Source organism: Rhinatrema bivittatum, chromosome 2, assembly GCF_901001135.1.
Source record: "Rhinatrema bivittatum chromosome 2, aRhiBiv1.1, whole genome shotgun sequence".
NCBI lineage: Eukaryota > Metazoa > Chordata > Amphibia > Gymnophiona > Rhinatrematidae > Rhinatrema > Rhinatrema bivittatum.
Window position 1 is genome coordinate 413,825,727 of NC_042616.1, and position 20,447 is coordinate 413,846,173.

Genomic DNA, 20,447 nt, shown 5'->3' on the forward strand with positions numbered 1-20,447 from the left:
AATCAATTTTAGTGAGTAAGATTGATTGAAGAACCAAACGGAAATCATAGAAGTGTAGAAGGGGTTTAAGTTTTTTAAGGACTTGTAATTTGAAAAAGCAATCTTTAGTCGTATTGTTGACAAATCTTTTAAAGTTGAACTGGTTGTCCAAGAGGGTGCCTAAATCTCTTACGTACGAAGAATTTTTGAAGTTATCAGGTATTGTTGAAGGGAAGGTAGGAAGAGAGTGGTTATCAGCCTGAGGTTGAACATTTGGGTGAAAGGTTGTTTCTCTAGTAAAGAGGTTTTCATCATGAGAGATGATTAGGAATTCCGTCTTGTCTTTGTTGATGACTAGGTTAATCTTAAAAGAGGAGAGAGCTGATTTCCTGGAAGCAACTGTCCCAAAAAATGATGGTTTTTTGTAAAGACTCCTTGATGGGGATGAGAATTTGGATATCATCCGCGTATATGTAATACTTGATTTTCATCTTGGTGAGGAGGAGGCAGAGAGGAAGTAGATAAATAAGTCCTTGAGCATTATTTATACAGATTCTCATATTGTGCTGGTCTATGGGCATCTTTATAAAATCCTTAGTCTCTGAGGTATATAATCAAACTACCTACAGGTTGTCTTTTTTTTTTTTTTTACCTGCGGAATTTGGCACAGTAGTCAAAGCAAATCTTATGTGGGGTTACCCTTGCTTTTTGAGTATTGCCCCCCCCCCCCTCAGAAGTACCTGCACAAATTTGCATCTGTTTTTTTTATATGGGTACTTTAAGGCAAAACAAAGCACTTAGCTGCCTTGCTTGACCTAGCCCTTCCTCTGGAATGCCTACAGCAATATGAGGGTAAAAATTATGTAGGGTGTTGACATATGTGCGCATTTTTATTCATGTAGAGCATGGACAATAAAGTGTGTGAGCTGCAGAAATGGCTTTCATTTCAGCCCTCTATCTATACTTGAGTTGATTCATCACATTTCACTTTGAGATGTGGGAGCACCGGTGTACCAGTGCATTGTAGTATGAAAGAATACAGATGAGTCACTGTATTTACACAGCTCAGGGTGATGGGCCTGTGGGGCAGCAGTCACACTGGAAATTAGTATGGGGCAAAATATTTCTTCAGTCCTTGTTTTTCCCTTTTAAAAGTCCTGTTAGGAAACTGGTACTGGCTTAAAAATGTCTCTCACCTTAAAAGTACCATCTATGTTAAAGTAGTTACCCTCTATTCCCACAGCACTTGTCTCTACAGCCATTGGCATGAATGTGGTCATGAGACTTGGTGGTCAGGAGCTGGTATGGAAGGTCTGGGGCAGGGATCCTGACTGGTGAATCTTGTAAGCTCTGGGGGGAGGGCTGAAAATAGTGCTGGGTCGAGCCTGGATGATCACTACCATTGGACAGGAGCCACTCTGACTAGCTCTTTGAATAACTTTGTATTCCACTGCAGGAAAAACCCAGAAAACAGTTTAAAAACAAAACACCTTACTGGCATCCTGTAGTGAATTCAAACGTGTTCACGGTGGTCCTTGAGGGCCAAAACCAGATCTGCTTTTCAAATTAACCTGATTCTTACATAACCTGCTGAATATTTATCATACTATTACCATTCACAACTGTGTCATATTTATTCATTTGATTACCTATGTACCGTTTCATAGTCTTATTTTTTCACTTGCTATTCTAATGTATCAATAGGCTGAAATGTAAATATTGTGCTGTTCAATTTCTCCCCTTCCATCCCAAGTTTATTTTCCTTGTTTTTTGTAACTTTCCCTCTCCCTTTTTTCTGATTCACTGTATTTAAAGTTCAAGGTTCTTATTGAAAATATTGTTTTTTTACGTTACGTTATGCTTTACACTCCTTGTTATTTGTAAACCGGGTTGATGTGATGCCTATCATGAAACTCGGTATAACAAAAACAATAAATAAATAAAAATAAATAAATAACCCCCTGATGGGGCACATAAAATCTGTCTGATGCTAAAGACCAGTCTCTCATGGATTCACAAAACAAAACAAAAACAGGCAAGCAGATGGTGTAGTGGACCTGGCATGGAGGGATAGTATTTCTCAAGCTGGCTAGAGCAAATGCCACCACCCATTTCTTTCCCCTCTGTGATCCTTCTGACTGCACCCACTACTCTCAAACCCATACCTTGGAATAAAGGAGGGTCTCTCACCAAAGGAGAGCCTTCAACAAAACACAACTTTTAATTTCTGGGGTTTCCAGCAGTCAGAGTTAAATAATAATAAAATTCACAGATTACAATTACCACACTGAGGTAGAAGCAACAGCAACAACACAACACTCTTCCTCCAAATCTCCACTGCTCTATCTTAGCAAAAAAATTATCTCAGTTTTTCCTCATTTCAGATGCATTTTAGTAGTCAGCGCCTCACATGGAATTCTTCTTAATCATAACCTTTTGTAATGTCCACGAGGCTATTTTGGTTCATAGCTCTCTTGGGTTGCCTATGGGTACCACCAAAGAGCCCAGCAATGGTTTACCAGCCTCCCATGGCTTCTGCTGGAAACAGCTCACCAGCTGCCCTCCTAGGGGTTGTGGGACTCCTCTCTCAATCAGTCTCTGTAACAGGAACCAGCATCAAAGAAACTTTCCGGCTCTGAACACCCCCCTTATATTGACCCCAAGGAAACTCCCCCATGTGGTTCTCCCTTATAACACTCAAAGGAATATACCAAATCACCTTGAGAAACTGCTGTCACAATGACTCACGACAGCATCCCAACAGAAGAGGGTGAGTGGCATCCCTGAGCACATTTCTAGTGACCTCAGGTCCTAGTTTAGGACCCTGTCACATTTTGATCAAATGTTTGTGAATATTCACAGAAAACCCAGAGATATCTGTGACCCTCAAAGGCTGGCAGTGAATAGCTATCTAATTCTATTACAACAATGAGAATCACAAACCTGTGTCTTACTCCATTATAGCTAAAACAAAACCCATAAAGCTGTCTGACGCAAGTGCAAAGTGTTCATCAGTAGTGACTTGGGTGGGGAGAGCTAGAAGTTTTCCCTATGAGTGGAACAGGATAACATGCCCCTGTGTGCCTGGGTACCACGGAGCTGCCTGCCCTCAGGTGTTGCAAATTCAAAAGCAATTTAGTCCTGCTTGTCAGGTCTCCTTTTCTGCAAGTTGTTTTTTGTTTTTTTTTTAATTAATTTGAATAGGGTGAGTTGCTGCTCCCTGGAAAAGATTGAACTCCCATCCCTGATTTCTACACCTCCACCCCCAATCTACAAACCTTTCTACAAGGAAGAGGAAGCTGAGCTCGGAGCACACCTACGCTGCTCCTGCAGGAAAGACAGGCAGGCCATTGTACCCTGTGGCCAGGAGCCGGTTGCCGTGGAGACATCCAATTTCCTCTCCAATCGGGGGCAGCCTTGGGGGGCTTCTCAGGAGTATCAGAATGCTGTCTGAATGAAGACACCCATTGTTTAAGCCACTGGCTGGTCTCTTTTCATCCATTCCCCAATATCTCCTTTCACTGGCACCCTGATTCTACAACCCCACCACCACACACTTATACTAAGATAGGGTGTAGAAATGTCATCTTGGGATAAGAGGGCCAAAGCAAGGAGTTTTGTAAAGTGCCTAACCCTCAGGAGGTCTAAGGGATGCTTCTCTCCCCCAAAAATGGGGGGAGGGGGAGGGGGTAGAGAAAGAGATTCTCAAAATCACAAACTGAATAGCAGCAAACTCATTTTCCCAAACTCAAGTTGCTGGTGCAGCGGAGCACAAAGCTTGCGAAACCTGAATGCCAGTTCCACCCCTTCTTATTCTATGACCCTCTCTGTGCTCAGACTAAAGATTTCAACCTTAAGCCCCCTGGGGACAGACATTAGACAGCCATGGCGCACCTTGTTCAGTGCTGTGTACATTAGTAGCATTGCACATACGACAGGTACTTTTACTGTCTGTATAGTCACATCAAAAATTACATTCAGAATAGATTTTAACATATCAGGATTTAATTAACCATGTTTTTAACTATAGCAAATGCAAGTAGCATGAATAATTAAAATAATCAATGCTTAGATAACAGAGGTCTCTAAGGGGAGGGCTCATGCATTCTTTTGGAGTGAGCAATTTTTCTTAAATATTTGTTAGCAGGAGGGCCTAAGAGACAAATTTTGTGTGATTCTTGCTACCAAGGCTCCTGTCAGATAATGTTAAGATCCCTCTGGCCCTGCCTTCTTACATCAGTTACTTCCAGAAAGCAGCCTTACAGGGCAAAACTTTTTTTTTTTTTTTATGATGATGACTTGAGGTAGTGATGCTGCCTTGTCCTCTATGGACCTGTGACAAACCAAGCTGCTGGCACCAACCCAGAGGCTGGTTTCCATTCTTGGCTGCTGTCAGTCACAAATACAAAAAGGTCTTTTACTTGGTTTTTACCTTTAGGAATGTAGACATTCAAATACCTCAAAGGGGATAAATGCACAAGAGCCCAGAAGTTTTCAGTGGAAAGGGAGTTCACAAAGGAGGCCATGATATGTGACTAGAAGAAGGTTAAACTGAGTAACATTTGTTCACAAAATGGGTGGTGTATGCATGGAACAGTCTCCCAGTGAAAGTGGGTACCAAAATAGTATAGGAATTCAGGAAAGCCTGGGATACGGGCAGAGTATCCCTAGCTCTGGAGAAGCAAGGTAAAGACAGAGATCTGCTGGGGGGTCTGTGGTACTTCATCATGTAGGGGAAATAGACAGGCAGAGTGGACTTAGAGTAGGGCTTCTTGATTGAAGGCCACAAACCAATCTGGTTTTCAGGATATCCACGATGACTATTCATATTTCATAATGTGTATTTGCATGCATGTGGTTTTAACAACAAAGCCTAGTTTGCATAACTTTGTTCTCTGAAAAAGAGGACCAAACTTATAAATCTCTGGCCTAGAAGTCTTTATATGTAGTCTGTTTCTAAGGTAACCCATAACTCTTGACATAATTTCACCCCTCTCCCAAAATTAAAAACACCAATCCAGTTTCAGAAAACAGCATGCTTTATCAATATATATATTTGAGCTCTGACTGACGTGCCGCGAATGTGCAGAAGATGTAATATATAAAAGTGTACTGTAGACATCAACTCTAATTTTCTTCTTCGTCTCTTCCATTACACTTTTCCAAACAAACATCTCGCCCGTTTTAATGGGCTCAACGGCTTGTTTAACAGAAAAGAAACTTACACAGGTTCAAAATAAAGAGATGACCTCTTTTACACATAGCAAAGTCTTCTGGCCGTTTTGGCTAAAATCTGAGTCATGAGCTGAGGCTGGGCCCTTTTCTTGGTTGATAGAAAGATCCTGTACAGTACGGGGTGTTAATACTATGCCACCCGACCCCACTGGAGACACAAAACTAGCACATTTAAGACTAATCGGAGAAAATACTTTTTCACTCAATGCACAATTAAGCTCTGGAATTTGTTGCCAGAGGATGTGGTTAGTGCAGTTAGTGTAGCTGGGTTTAAAAAAGGATTGGATAAGTTCTTGGAGGAGAAGTCCATTAACTGCTATTAATCAAGTTTACTTAAGTTAAGCGCGTAACCCTTAAACCCCCCCCTGCATGCGCCGAGCCTATGGTGTGGGCCATCAATTGCTCCTACCATGTAACAGGGGCCGACCAATGGCATCAGTAGCCACTGTCAAATGGTAAGGGCAAAGGGCCACCAGCACCATTTTGATTACTGGCAGCCATCGGCCCAAGAGCAGGAGATCGCTCCCGGGACCCCCGCTGGACCATCAGGGACTTTTTGCAAGTGGGTGGGTGGGGGTTGTAGTTAATTTAAAATGTTTTTTTATATTCGTTCCATAAGACGCACAGACATTTTCCCCCAACTTTTGGGGAAAAAAGTGCATCTTATGGAGCGAAAAATACGGTATTTATGTATTTATTTATGCCAGACCCCTGGACTGGCTGGCTATCATCTGGCTATCATCTGCTTATATGCAATAATGGCGCAGAAGTTTAACTTCTGCGCCATTATTGCATATAAGCATCACCTTTTTCCAAATAGGCCATAGGCACCCCGCTTCATGCGCCCCAACAAGCTTCCCCCTATGCATAGTCTTTGGTGTCCAGACCCTCCCCCAAACACCAAAACATCCCCTTATGCGCTGGTGACGGCCCTGCCATAGTAGGGACCAGTAACCCCTTACTTGGTGCCTACCCCCCACCTAACTCCACTAGTGCTTCTGTGGCCATTTGTAAGGCCTGGATAACTTTAGCACCGGAAAGCCCCCGGAACATCCTGTTTTTATCCAGCTACTTATCTGGCTAGAATTTATCTGGATAATTGGCTGAATATGCCTCATGTGTTGTTTAGACTGATAACTTTTGAGTTATCCGTCTAACTGGCTTTTGAATATGGACCTCATGGTTTCTCCATGCTGTGCTTTGCCTAATTACGTCAGTGAAGATGGGGCTAGAAGTGATCCATGCTGTTCCTCCAGGGCTTAACAAAAGGTGAAATTAAACTTACCTGTTGCCGGTTAATTTCCTTTCCTTTAGTCCTGCCAGACCAGTCCAGACAAGTGGGATATAGAAGCAGAGACAAAAGGTCAAAGCTGTCTTTACTCCCCCTAAAAAAGGTATGATGCTGCCCTCAGTGCTTAATCGATGCTAAAGCTAAGACAACCAAAGGAAATTGTTTGTTTTGGTTTCCAAATCACTATTATAACCACAACCTGATATAGCCACCGAGTTCACTCCATGTTATTAACCAGGAACAAGAATCTCTACACCAAGCTCATAATTAAGCCAAGTTGCTATTAGATTTCTGAATTTAACAGACTATAACTCTTGGTTGGCTTCTGGACTGATTTGTCAGGACTAAAGGAAAGGACGTTAACCAGCAATAGATAAGTTTAACTTCACCTTCTTTATCATCCATGCCAGATCTGTCCAGACAAGTGGGATGTCCCAAAGTTCAGTCTGGGTGGGAGGAAGCCATGATTGCTCTCAGAACTCTTGCATCCAAAGCATAGTCTCTCCCTACCTGCTCACCCCTACTGAGATGTGCAAAGCAGGGATGCCATCTGGGCAAATGTGCTGCCCTGCCATTATCCTTTGGAAAGACAGATGCTGATTCTGCCTATGAGGACTCCTCCCCCTCCTTGAATGAATCCTGTAAATTATTGCTGGAGTGGGCCCCTGGCTCCTCTCCTCAGTTACTCCTGTAATTGATGACTTAAGCCATTGTGCTTTAACAGGACACATTAATAGACCAAAGACCTATCTGAGAAGAATTTATTCACTTATAAACATCCCACAGGTGACATACAACTGACGTGAAATAGCCATCCCCATTTCAGCCTATATCGTTTGACTTTCTCACCCTCATAAGTGAGAAAAGCCCAATTCCAAAAGAGGGGAAACACTACCCTTGAGACAAAACCTGGCTGTTTAAACAAGCCTTCTCATGACACCTGCAAGCCTTCTCATGACACCCGCACATGCTGACAGCTAAGCCCACAAGCTCCCGTACCTACACAAAAGCCCTTGTATAAAGTCTTTCTTTGCTTTCCTCACCATTATTATTAGTCTATACCTGTTAGAATTACTGTTACTTGTTCCTATTCACTGCCTGCCACGAAGCTCCAGCCTTCCTCCATAACTTAACTTTAACTCATCCGCCCTGTAATATTGGGAAGTTTAAAAGGTTTTAAGATGTAATTTCCTTTCATTTTCTACTTGTTCCACTGTAAACCGATGTGATGTGCAAACGAATGTTGGTATAAAAAAGCTATAAATAAGTAAATAAAATAAATAAAAGGTATGTGTTGGGCACAGAGATAGCTTTTCCTTTAAAATTACCAATGGCTACCACGAAGATGGACTTCCTCCTCAGGCGTCAAAGAGATTCTAACGGAAAGGATGGTAAATCCCTTCATATGCAAGTTCACTTCCAAGTTGAGGACACCTCCCGTACTGGAGGACTTGTGGTCTTGATTCCTTGGAAGAAAGTATCTTATCTGAGAGAGCAGTAAGGTCGGAAGCCAGAGCCTGACTCAGTCTTTTGCGAGACTTGCATGTTACACCTTCATCCTGGTCTCCTTTGGTGAGAGGACAAAATCGAGGGCATGGACCCCTCAACTGATCTCACAGAGGCTCCAAAATCTAAGATATGCTATGTAATCTGCTTTCGCACTACCAACAGGAGCAACCTCAGCAATTAAATATCCTCACTATGTAGCCTGTTTCTAAAAGAGAATCTAAGGAAGAATTATTTGACTATGGTAAAGGTGCACCCCTGCATACACTTCTTGGATTCAGTCTGGGGAATGTATAGGCTTCGGCTGATACACCCACCACAAACTGGATGTCAACTATGGGCCTAACAAGATATCTGAATCTCCTGGTTCCTGCATTCCCTTTTTGGCCTAAGAACTTGTTTTTCTAAGAATTTCATGGGGTTGGCCTGAAAATTCTTCATGGAAGCACAATACCTGACCCCATAGTAGAGCAAAGGTCACTTCTGCCAAACTTTACATTTTAGGGAATTAAAAGTTTCAGTTCAAATCATTCATATGTCAGATGTTTGTGTTACCAAAAAATATTTTCAGCATATGAGGGAAACTGTAAAATGCAGTATTAAATTCTTGGTCAATTATTCAAATATCGGGAATCAGTATCAGAGTATTCAGAGCTGCAATCTCTTGCCTGCAAAGGGCTACAACCCGTCTCATATACACGCACTTATTGTAACGTCATTTACTTCATCCCGTTTGAAATGTTTTTTACTTTTACTTCCTGAGTGAAATATATTCTAAAGATTACCCTTTAAAATACCCTTAAGTGAATTTCTCTCAATATTTTGATATAACGTATCTTTTTTTTTTATACTATCACTGATGTCGTCTATGTTGCTGCTTCTTATTGTTGCTTGCCTGACATTGACAATGTTTCGGCGTGCAATTCACACCTGCTTCAGGGGACTTATCGTTATTCCTAAAAATAGAGAGCACTTTATTTACCTCACCTCATCAATCTTAAAGAGAATTTAAGTTTTAAAACTGGCTACTTACATGGGACTTACTTTATAGCTGATCCTAGCTTAACCCAGCAACTCACACAGGTTCAAAAAGATGGCGCTACGACGCTTACGCTCACCTTTACCGGAAGTCAGATACTTATACATTTCTCAAGGCTGGCATACAAGCCAATCCATTCTTACATATAAACGGACCAATCTACTTCTTTATTCAGCCCCGCGAGAGAGACCGTATTCAATTTAAAAATCCATCTCTGCTCACCTGAGGCTTTTGCAACGTGAGTAGAGATGGATTTTTAAATTGAATACGGTCTCTCTCGCGGGGCTCAATAAAGAAGTAGATTGGTCCGTTTATATGTAAGAATGTTTGGATTGGCTGGTTTGCCAGCCTTGAGAAGTGTATAAGTATCTGACGTCCGGTAAAGGTGAGCGTAAGCGTCTGAGCGCCATCTTTTTGAACCTGTGTGAGTTGCTGGGTTAAGCTAGGATCAGCTATAAAGTAAGTCCCATGTAAGTAGCCAGTTCTAAATCTTAAATTCTCTTTAAGATGTTGGGTAGGCAACAATAAGAAGCAGCAACGTAGACGGCGACATCAGAGACAGTATCAAAAATAGAGACAAGTTATATCAAAATATTGAGAGAAATTCACTTAAGAGTATTTTAAAGGGTAATATTTAGAATAGATTTCACTCATGAAGTAAAAGTAAAAAAACATATCAAACGGGATGAAGTAAATGATGTTACAATAAGTGCGTGTATATGAGAGGGGTTGTAGCCCTTTGCGGGCAAGAGATTGCAGCTCTGAATACTCTGATACCGATTCCCGATATTTGAATAATTGACCGAGCATTTAATACTGCATTTTACAGTTTCCCTCATATGCTGAAAATATGTTTTGGTAATTGTAATTTGAGGGGTATTGCCATTGAATTTTTGCAGATGTTTGTGTTAACCATGTGAGCCACTGCTTAGACTTGCAAGAGAACTCCATCCTGGTCCAAATCTGACTCTCTTACCCGGGATACTTGAGAATTACTAGTTCTCTCAGTTTGTTCATAATTGCTAACAGTCTGTTCATAACTGCTAAAGGTGAAACATTGTCTTCTACTTCCTGTGTTGCCTTCTTCTGAGAATGCAGCCAGTACTTTGGAACTCTAGAATAAGAAAAAATAAATGGCCTTGCAACTCTGGGCTACTGCACATTATCATAAGAGGAGAGCACATTGAGTGAGGTGCACAAAGATCTTTCCTAAGGTACTATTTTTGGGTCCATTGCCCTGGAGCCTAGGACCTGAAGAACCAGCCTTGATAGGGTGGATGAGGAATGAAAGAATTGGACAGTGAGAGTGAGATCCTGAGCCTATGACATCCAAAGCCCTAAGGTCCTCTTTCTTCTTTGGAGACATGTGGAGTTCCCTATTCAAAAGTTGGGGAGAGCTGGTTACTATTTGAGATCATCATCAGCCAGCATAGGGCTTCAACTCGGCCCAAATATTTTGAGGTCTGATTAAAAAAGAACTAGATTCCCTCCATGCCTAGGGAGGCCTTTACCATTTCTTGACTAACAGATATCCAGAGTCCCAGATAGCACCAAGGGACCTTGTTGCTGCCACTGAAGGATCTAGGAGGAGGTATCTGAGAAATATCTGGTTGTAACTCCTGGAGGGAATGAGTGGGAGTGCCCCTATTTATTTATTTATTTATTTATTTATTTATTTAGCATTTTTATATACTGAAATTCATGTAGCAGAGTTACAAATCAATTCGGTTTACATATTAACATTAACTTGCATGTAAGAATGCTGTTACATATAACAAGGATAATATAACTTGGAACAAATAAACTGGGAGGCTGTTATTACTATATGGGCAACTATCTAATAAAAGGCCTGCTCTTCTTCATGGGAAGCCCAAGGATAGGAGAAATCACTGCCTTAACTAGAAAACATGGAATAAAATTGCTCCCCTGATCTTTTTTTTTTTAAGGAAGAGATGGGCCCAAGAACCTGCGACTAACCCAGCTACTTAATATCTTTGTCCCTGAAGCCTATACTGGAGGACCAGGAATTACTCTTATTGGTGTTCCACCACCCAGTGAGGAAGACTCCCCGAGTTTCTAGGAAGGAGCACACCAGAACCCTGGAGTCTGTAACAAGAGGGCGTATGCCCCCCACTAAATCCCATGTCCTGGAATATTTCCCTGAGGACTGATTGCTTTTAGCCTCTGAATTGGTCCCCAACCTGGACTAGTCTTAGTTGGGGCTGGGGAAGACGAGACACTTCCAATAAGCACCCCCTTTTCAGGACTACTCCATAAGACAATTCTTTTACAGTGAATAAATCTGAATTGTAAGGTCGAGATTGCAATGGTCCCCCCGTGAAGGAGTTGACTAGATGCTTGGCCAAGCACTGCCAGGCTTTATCTTGAACTTACACTGACCAGGCCAGATTGTGGCATCTGATAAAGGAAAAAACCCCAATATCCTCCCCTTTATAAGACTCACCAGCTGTGAATCCATCTCGGTCCTTATGGAGAAGGGCTCAAGGCATCCCCTCCTTTTCTGATCCTTACCTCTGAGAAAGGTTACTGTGGTCTTCACTAAGGTTTATTGGACTCAGTGCAGGAAGGTTTAAAATACAAAATCATTGTCCATAGCAGCCTGGGGAGAGGAAAAGAGAATCCTTGAACATTTTGCTTTTGTAACGTTTGCCGATTGCAAGGTCATCGTGCAACCAGCCACGCTCACCCCCAGCCCCTCAAAGTTGCAAGGACACCGCCGATGCCTTCCTTCACCAGGCTGCCATGCCTCCGCCATAGGAGTGCAAGTGCACAATCGCGCACACTTAAAGGACCCACAGCAGGAAAATTACTTCACAGAACCTACTGATGACATCACCAGCTCCCCTGTTTAAGGCCCAGTTTCACTGCTCTTTCTTGCCTCAGCAATGGGTCTCCTACCTAGTAGTACGTGTTGCCAGCCTGCCTCGACTTTGTCTCTTCTGGACTGCCTTGTCCAGCCCAGCCTGCTCAAACTTCATTCTGGTTCTTCTCCAGTCCCTTCAGCACTGATCTCTGCCTTAGTCCTGGATCTCTCTCTTGCCTGCCTCTGACCTCAGCTATGAGCTCTTGTCTATGCCCTACTTGCCGCCTGCCTCGACCTCCAGCTAACTCCTGGTTATTGTCTCATCGCAGCCTGTCCAGACCTTGATCTTGTCCTGGGCTTTCTCTCTCTTTCTCTATACGCCCTGTAGGACTCCTGCCTAAGTCCTGCTGGTCCCTGGAACGGGGCTGGTATAGGTGAAGCCTCAGTCTGATCCCTGTGTATGACGCATTCGCCAGCTGATGGCATGAGCCTAATAGGTTTGCCTACTAGGTTGCATCAATCACCTCGCAGTACAAGGATCCACTATGCTTTCCTCTACCAGCAATGGCCTTTAAAGCTGAAGGCAACTCCAACTTATCTGATTCACATGTCCCACCCTGAGGATAATTCCTTCATGTGGGAACATGAACATGGCTGGCTAAATATAGGTAGACAGTCTAGTAAAGTTATCATTGTTAAATATCATTGCTGCAGTTCTTCTTTTTTTTTTTTCTAACAGGGGCAGCAAGGAGCAAACTCATGTTCAAGGCCAGGAAACACGGCTGTGAGCTACAGAGATTTTTTTTAAAGAGGCTGCAATCATTTTCAGCAGTGCAATCTTAACTGGTTTTGCCCCTCTGGAAAACCTCCTTCATGCAAAGGGGAAGAGAGCTGGCTCCACAGGCTGTTCATTTAATCGCTACCCTTACAGAGAGGGCAGGAAAGAGGAGCTCCAACATGCTTGGAAACAGTGGTGTACTAGGGGGGGGGGGGGGGGGGGGGGTGCAGGGGTGCGGTCCGCCCTGGGTGATAGCCGAGAGGTCGGTGGCTGTGAGTGGAGCCCATTCTGCTTGCCCTAGAAGAAGAGGGATGCTTCCGGGCCGCGAGCGGTGGGAGCAGTGGGCAGCTGCCTAGAGTGCCATGGGTCTGGAGCTGGCAACTGCATAGCCTTTTCTTATTCCCACCCCCCACAGCCCGGAAGTGGTGGGTCTGCATGGGCGGGAAGAAGGAAAGGTCATGCTGTCAGGGCCCAAAATAGGAGGAAGAGCAACAATGCTACCTCCCCACCGCAGATGCAGGAAGTAGAGCCACACCAGCCCCCGTGCCACCTCAAGAAAAATGAAGAGGCCCCATCTTTTGCGGGGGTTGAAGGAGGAAACTGCTGCTGTGCTTCTGATGGGGAGCAGGATAGGAAGTGAGAGGGAGTGTGGTTGTGTCCAAGTGTGTTTTAGAGTATGTATATGTGTGTGTGTGTGTGTGTGTGTGTATGTGTATGGGGTGGGGGGTGGGAGTGATGGTACATGTTTGTGTGTTAGAGATGGAGCTGTGTGAAGGGGTGATGTATGTATGAAAGAGAGAAATGGAGGGAGCCTTATGAAAGTGTGTGTAAGAGAGAGAGAGCCTGTGTGAGGGAGAGGGGAACTGGATGTCACTGGGTGGGAGGAGGTACAGAGAAGTGAACGGAGGGGAGAAGAATGGAGAAGTGAATCTGGAGGGGTACCAAAGGAAGTATCCACCCCAGGTGCCAAATATTTAGGTACACCATTGCTTGAACATCACCTGCTGCAATACCAGCACCATACAGAATAGGAGTTATATAACTTCTGTTGTGCCTGAAAGCCCGTCTGTAGCCTTCCCCCTGGCACTTCTCCAATTGACAATTGAAGGGAAGAGAGAAGTAAAGAATGTGGCTTGATTGTCTTAATATACCTAATAATTATTGCTACTAAGTAATTATTACTATTACATATGAAACCCACATCCTAAGGGAGACAGAGGTTAAAGAGCATGCTACCATTTAAGTGAACTGCAGCAGAGAAAAAAAAAGAGGACAATGCAGCTATGTTACATGAGCCGCCAGCCCAGGAAACCAAGAATGAGTTTGAAACGGTTGCCAGACACCTTATTGTGAAGGTGCTTAAATGACCACTGAATAGATGAGTCATAGACTCAGGTAGGGGAATTTGCATGTCACAGCCCCTTGGACTACTGTTGATAACTTGCAGTGAAATATCACTTTAAATCATACAGAACTATGATGGGAAAAATCCAACATTGGAGAATTCTGAATGAGAGAGGGAATTGTGAGAAAAATGTACTGAATAACAGTCCTAGGAAGCAAACAGATTCCCACCCTGACTAACAAGGGGAGTGAGACCCTTGGGTATCTAGTTCTCAGACAACAGAAAAAATAAAAGCCATGCAGGATGGAAGGGTGTGCACACATTCTCTTCTCATGGACCTGCCTGGGTCTTGGCCTTTTGGCTGAGAGAAGGTGACTTTTCTAGGCTGGGTATCAGCAAATGACTGGCCATCAGTTTAGTGGAGCAAAAATCACTAAAATCTGAGACTGTGGAGGGCCTGAATCACTGAATGCTAAACAAGCCATGTGCCTAGTGGAGCTGCAAATCCAAGCCAGAAAAAGCCCTCCTATCAAGGGAGAAGAACTGAAGGACAATGGCAGATCTGGAGGTGGAGCAGTCCCCCAGGAGGATGTGGACCCCAGTGGCAGATTGGGAGGTGACTCTGGGTCCTCCTTGAGCAAGGGGACCCCAGCGGTAGATCAAGTGGTTCCCCAGAAAGGCATGGACCCCAGCGGCAGATCGAGTAGTCCCCAGGAGGGCATGGACCTCAGCAGCATTCCAGGAGGCAGAATTGGGTCCTCCAAGAGGGTGAGGACCTCAGTCACAGACCAGGAGGCAGAGTCAGGTTCCCAGGAGGGCGTGGACCCAAGCATTGACATAGACCTTTCACCAGAGCAGAAGCAGCACCAAGGAGATGGCAGCGGTTTAGATACAACAGACTCCCCCTCCCCCCCCCCCCAGGCCAACACTGCCCACCAGCCCAGTTGCATCTTTTCACATGGGTGAGAGGAAAAAAAAGGGGAGGATAATAATAACACTTTATTAAGTGGGAACTCAAGAGGTCCCTTCTATTCTATACAGTTATATACTGTGGAGACCAACAACTCCAAATTGCAAAATATTAAATGTTCTTGCTACCTTGTAAAACTATATATAGTTGTGTGACCTGAGACTATTAACCACAAGTAGATAAGTGTGCTGTCTGACATCCTATTAGCGATGTACATTGTCATGTAGAAATGTATATGCTTGTATAGTCTAATAAACCTGTATATATTTGTACATACTGCCAGCCTTGTTCACAATCCCATTTGTTTTCCTGGGGTGTAGGGAGGGAAATCCCACCCACTAACACCTTCTTCCTCAGGTGGAGGCATCAGGCGCCAAGAATGTGAAGACCGATGGAGCCTGCCCTGGGGGGGCTCCTGCCAGGTTGGTCCCGGACCCAGAAACGCCCCGCGAAGTAAGCGGTCAAGGGGGCGTTTTCCATTTACTATACTTAATATCTCATACTTATTGATTATGAATATCTTGACAGGCTGGGAGTCTCCCAGAACAGCTTTGGGAACCCCATCCTAAGATTTATCACAGTCTGTGCCTTAACATTCCCTGCCAAATTCAGGGGCTAAAACTGAAAAGGAAATATTTATAGGGACAGTACATTATGCAATCTTTTTCTTCTTTTGGGCCTTCCGTCATCATCTGTCCTCTGCAACTTTTGTAGAATGCTGCCGCACGTCTGCTGACCAATTCTAAGAAATTTGATCATGACACTCCCATCCTGATGGGCCTCCATTGGTTGCCTATCCATGCCCGAATTCAATACAAATGTCTGACTCTCATTCACAAAACCATTTATGGCAATAACACAGAATGGCTAAATGCATCCCTTCATATTCATACTCCTTCACGTAACTTAAGGTCTTTGAGCAAGGCATTACTTTCAGTCCCATCACGCAAATCAGCACATCTAAATGCAGTCAGGGAAAGGGCTCTTTCTCTAGCTGGGCCTAAACTCTGGAACTCTCTGCCACTTAACATTTGATTAGAGGCTAGTATACAACCAATCAAGAAACAGCTAAAAACATGGTTGTTTGAGCAGGCTTTCAACAAGTCAGAATAACATCTTTAGTGACTCCCCCTGGGAATTTAGATTTGACAAAAAAGTTGTTTTAGTATTTATAATTTTTAGTTTCTTAATGATGTTACCATTAGTCATGGTATTTAATTAATATAAGATATTTTATTATTTTGTAATTTATAGCATAGAATATTATTATGAAATTTTAGCAATTTCAAAGGGTTTTATTCGGTGCCTTAATTTCAATGTTTCATGATTTTTTATTTAAACTTTTATTTAAAAGTTTCTTATGTTTTTTGGGACATAGTATTAATGGCTTGTCCCCAAGTTTTTATGTAAATCGACGTGTTTAGTATATAAAAATGCCTAAATAAAATAAATAAAAAATACTACTATATATGCCAATTAATTATTGCTGATATATATTATATATAGAGAGAGAGAGAGAGAGAAAGAGAGAGAGAGCAAAAAAATAAAATGAGCACAACTCTGTTGAAACGGGAACAACAAAAAATCAATATGAACAAAAAAGATTGATACCCCCCTTGTCTTATTATAAATACTAGTATTAAATGATGTGAATACATTTGGAATTATTTCTACTAAGACAAGGGGAGTGTCAACCTTTTTTGTTTAGAAAGATAGATAGATAGATAGCTATACACACACAACATATATATACATTTTTCTTTTTGTAGCAGAAAGCATCGTTTAAAAGCAGGGCTTCCCAAATCTGTCCAAGGGACCCCAGAACCAGTCGGGTTTTCAGGATATCCACAAGCAATATGCATGTGATAAATTTGCATATCATGGAAACCCAGCATATGCAAATGTATCTCATGCATATTCATTGAGGATATCCTGAAAAACCAACTGGCTGTGGGGTCCCCAGGACAGGTTTGGGAAGCCCTGATGAAAAGGCTGCTAAACTGCCAAACTGGGAATACTTTCCTTTCAAAGGTATGGGTCTTGCAAGAAAATCATTATGGTGCCAACCACCTGATATTATATTTTAGTTTATATCTTTCTGTAGGGCATAAGACCTTTGATCACAATAGGTCATTAGAGCTGCTTGTTTGATTGTTCTGAACCTCCTAATTGGCCTTTCTTGTCTGTTTCAGACTGCAAATCCAAAGCAATTTCTCCCAGCTGTGACCATTCCAGAACTTGTGCAACCAATTACTGAGTCTGTCTAATTATCTGAAGCTGAATCACACGCAGTGACAGCAGTATAGCGGCAGTAGCTAGGCCAAATCACGTCATAGCACTGTTCTCTCCTATAGGAGACAGTTTGCCAGAATTTGAGCAGTTAATTACTGAATCAAACTGCTTATTGAAGCTGTCTAATTGGCAATTGGGCAGCAAAGCAAACAAATGTGTGCCAGAACAGCACACTGAGTCAGCCCTGTGTCCTGTGTACCATAATACTGCCTTCCCTCCCAAGGTCCAGGACTTTGAACTGGGGATCCCACCCAGTCTTGGGATAGTGTGCCCAACTGATTCGCTGGTGCTCCAGGTGAGGTCTGAAGCTCTGCACAAGGCACAGTCAGTATTACTGTGTAAGTGCCACAAGCTAACCAGTTGTACCACTGAGCCTTACCTGCGGTGTTCCTTCTGCTTGCTCATCTTCTGCCCTCCCAGGGAAACAGAACTCCTTGTCTGGGCTGTTGCTCTGGGAGGTTGCTCTACCAGGGAAATCAGTACCACTTGTCTGGACTGTTGCCCAAGGAACCTTGTCCACAGCTCCTGTTGCTGAATACACCAAGGGTGAAAAAGCTTCTGGGGAGTTCCCCTCTGCTGCTTGACCCCTTGGTGCAGGAACTCAGACCATATGGAGTTGGTTCCTAGAAGGGGGGGGGGCGGGGTTGTAGAGTCAATTCATCAGTATAGCCACCCAGAGCACTTCAGAACTTGGCTTTTACTCCACCTGGAATCTAGGCCCAAGGCCTTCATGGAAGCAGTCTACTTGTAGCTACAACACATTCCACATGTCTACACATCTGCTTAGGCAGAGACAAATACTGAAGAGCTGAGGGCAGGATCAAACTTTTATAGGGGGAGTGAGGTCAGCTTTGACCTTTTGTCTCTGCTTCCATCTGCTGGCCAGAGGACATATCCCACTTGTCTGGACTGGTCTGGCATGGATAATATGGAAAAGAAAAATGTAAGCCCTAGCTGAGGCTGGGAGAGCCACTGACTCAAAGGAGCACTTCTACAGATGGAATCCTACTATTCCATGAGGAGTCAATGCAACCAGGCCTGGTGTAAGGGTATTCAACACCATAGGTGAACCTTACAACTTACAAATTCATTATGTCTTCCCCTACATAATAATCTTAGATTCATTTACAATCTCCTCCTTTCCACAATCGACCACTTGTTACATGATTGAATCTAGTCTACTATATTTATGTTAGTTAAAACTATGTATTTCATAATGTGTTATTTAATTTATTTATTACCAAGTTCCTCATTTCCTGTTCTCTGTAAGACAAAAGTGTTAAGTCATTTCAATGTTATATGTAAACCGAAGTGATTAGTAACCTTGTTACCAGAACCTCGGTATATAAAAAAATGTTAAATAAATAAATAAATAAATAGCTTTTCACTTTCCTGGCCCTCCCCCCACAAAACACACATAATTAAAATTTATGCAAGATTAATAATAGATTTTACTTGAAAAATGCCTTATGAGGTAAAAATATGATTTACAACAACATGAATATTATACTTATATGCACTGATGTGATGACAACCAGAAAACCTTGCAAAACCAAAAAGACATTTGGAACTTATATGGCATTAGGCATATTATAACTCATCTTATAACTCATATTATAACTCATATTATAACTCATATTATAACTCATCTTATAACTCATATTATAACTCATCTTAATTCTACTGGACCTATCAGCCGCCTTTGATACGGTCAATCATTCCATTCTCACTTCCATTCTGGCTTCTATAGGTATCTCAGGCACTGCTCTCTCATGGTTTAAATCTTTTCTCTCCAACAGAGGCTTCAAGGTTAAGATACAGAACAAAGAATCTTCACGAATGGACGCATCCATAGGAGTCCCTCAGGGCTCCTCACTGTCACCTACACTCTTTAACATTTATCTTTTACCTATCTGCCAACTCCTCTCCAACCTTAACCTCAAACATTTTCTCTACGCCGACGACATCCAGATCGTGATACCCATTAAAGAATCTTACACAAAAACATTGGTTCACTGGGAAAACTGTCTCTTCGAAATTAAACATCTCCTGGCTAACCTAAACCTAGTTTTAAACTCCTCTAAAACAGAACTGCTTCTCATCTCCCCAGATAACAATGCCATCTCTAATCCTCCAACTATCCCAACTACTACACAGGTGAGAGATCTAGGAGTATTAATTGATAACCGGATGAACCTTAAAGCTTACATCAACAGAACCACCAAGGACTGTTTCCAACAACAGAACCACCAAGGACTGTTTCCAACAACAGAACCACCAAGGACTGTTTCCACAAACTCCAAGTTCTGAAAAGAATTAGACCACTCTTCCACACTCAGGACTTCAGAACCATTCTACAAGCTATCATTTTTTCTAAGATCGATTACTGTAACTCTATCCTACTGGGCCTACCTTCCTCCTATACTAGACCCCTCCAGATGTTACAAAACGCTGCGGCAAGATTACTGACAAACTCCAGGAGGAGGGACCATATATCTCCAATCCTAAAAGATCTCCACTGGTTGCCTGTTCACTTTAGAATCCTCTACAAATCTCTTTCCATAATATACAAAACCATCCATCAACACACCCCACTCGACTTACTATTCCCATTCCAAATTTATAACTCCGCCAGACCAACAAGAGACACACTCAGAGGATCTCTTCAAGTGCCCCCAGCCAGATCTACCAAACACATTACCTTGAGAGATCGGGCCTTTTCAACAGCCGGCCCCCTTCTATGGAACTCCATCCCACCGGACCTTAGACAGGAGCCCAGCCTCCCAACCTTCAGGAAGAGACTTAAGACCTGGCTGTTTAAAAAAGCTTTCCCGGACACCGATTAATTCTATTCAGCCAGATTCTACCACTTCCACATGTAAAAATGTTATTACTAATGTAAATACCTATACCTAATGTTATTCTCTCCCTTTTCTTCTCTCCTCCCAGTTCTTTTACCTTGTTATTTGTAACTGCTTCCTTCTACACAAATAGGTTATTGAATTGTTCACTGTACACCCCTGTTATATGTAAACCGGCATGATGTGTTTGCAACATGAATGCCGGTATATAAAAATTTTAAATAAATAAATAAATAAATCTTGGGTGTGGGCTTGGCTCTCAGAAAGCCAGGAGTAAACTGAATTACAATTGCAATATAGGAAATGTCCCATACCAAAACAGTTCTC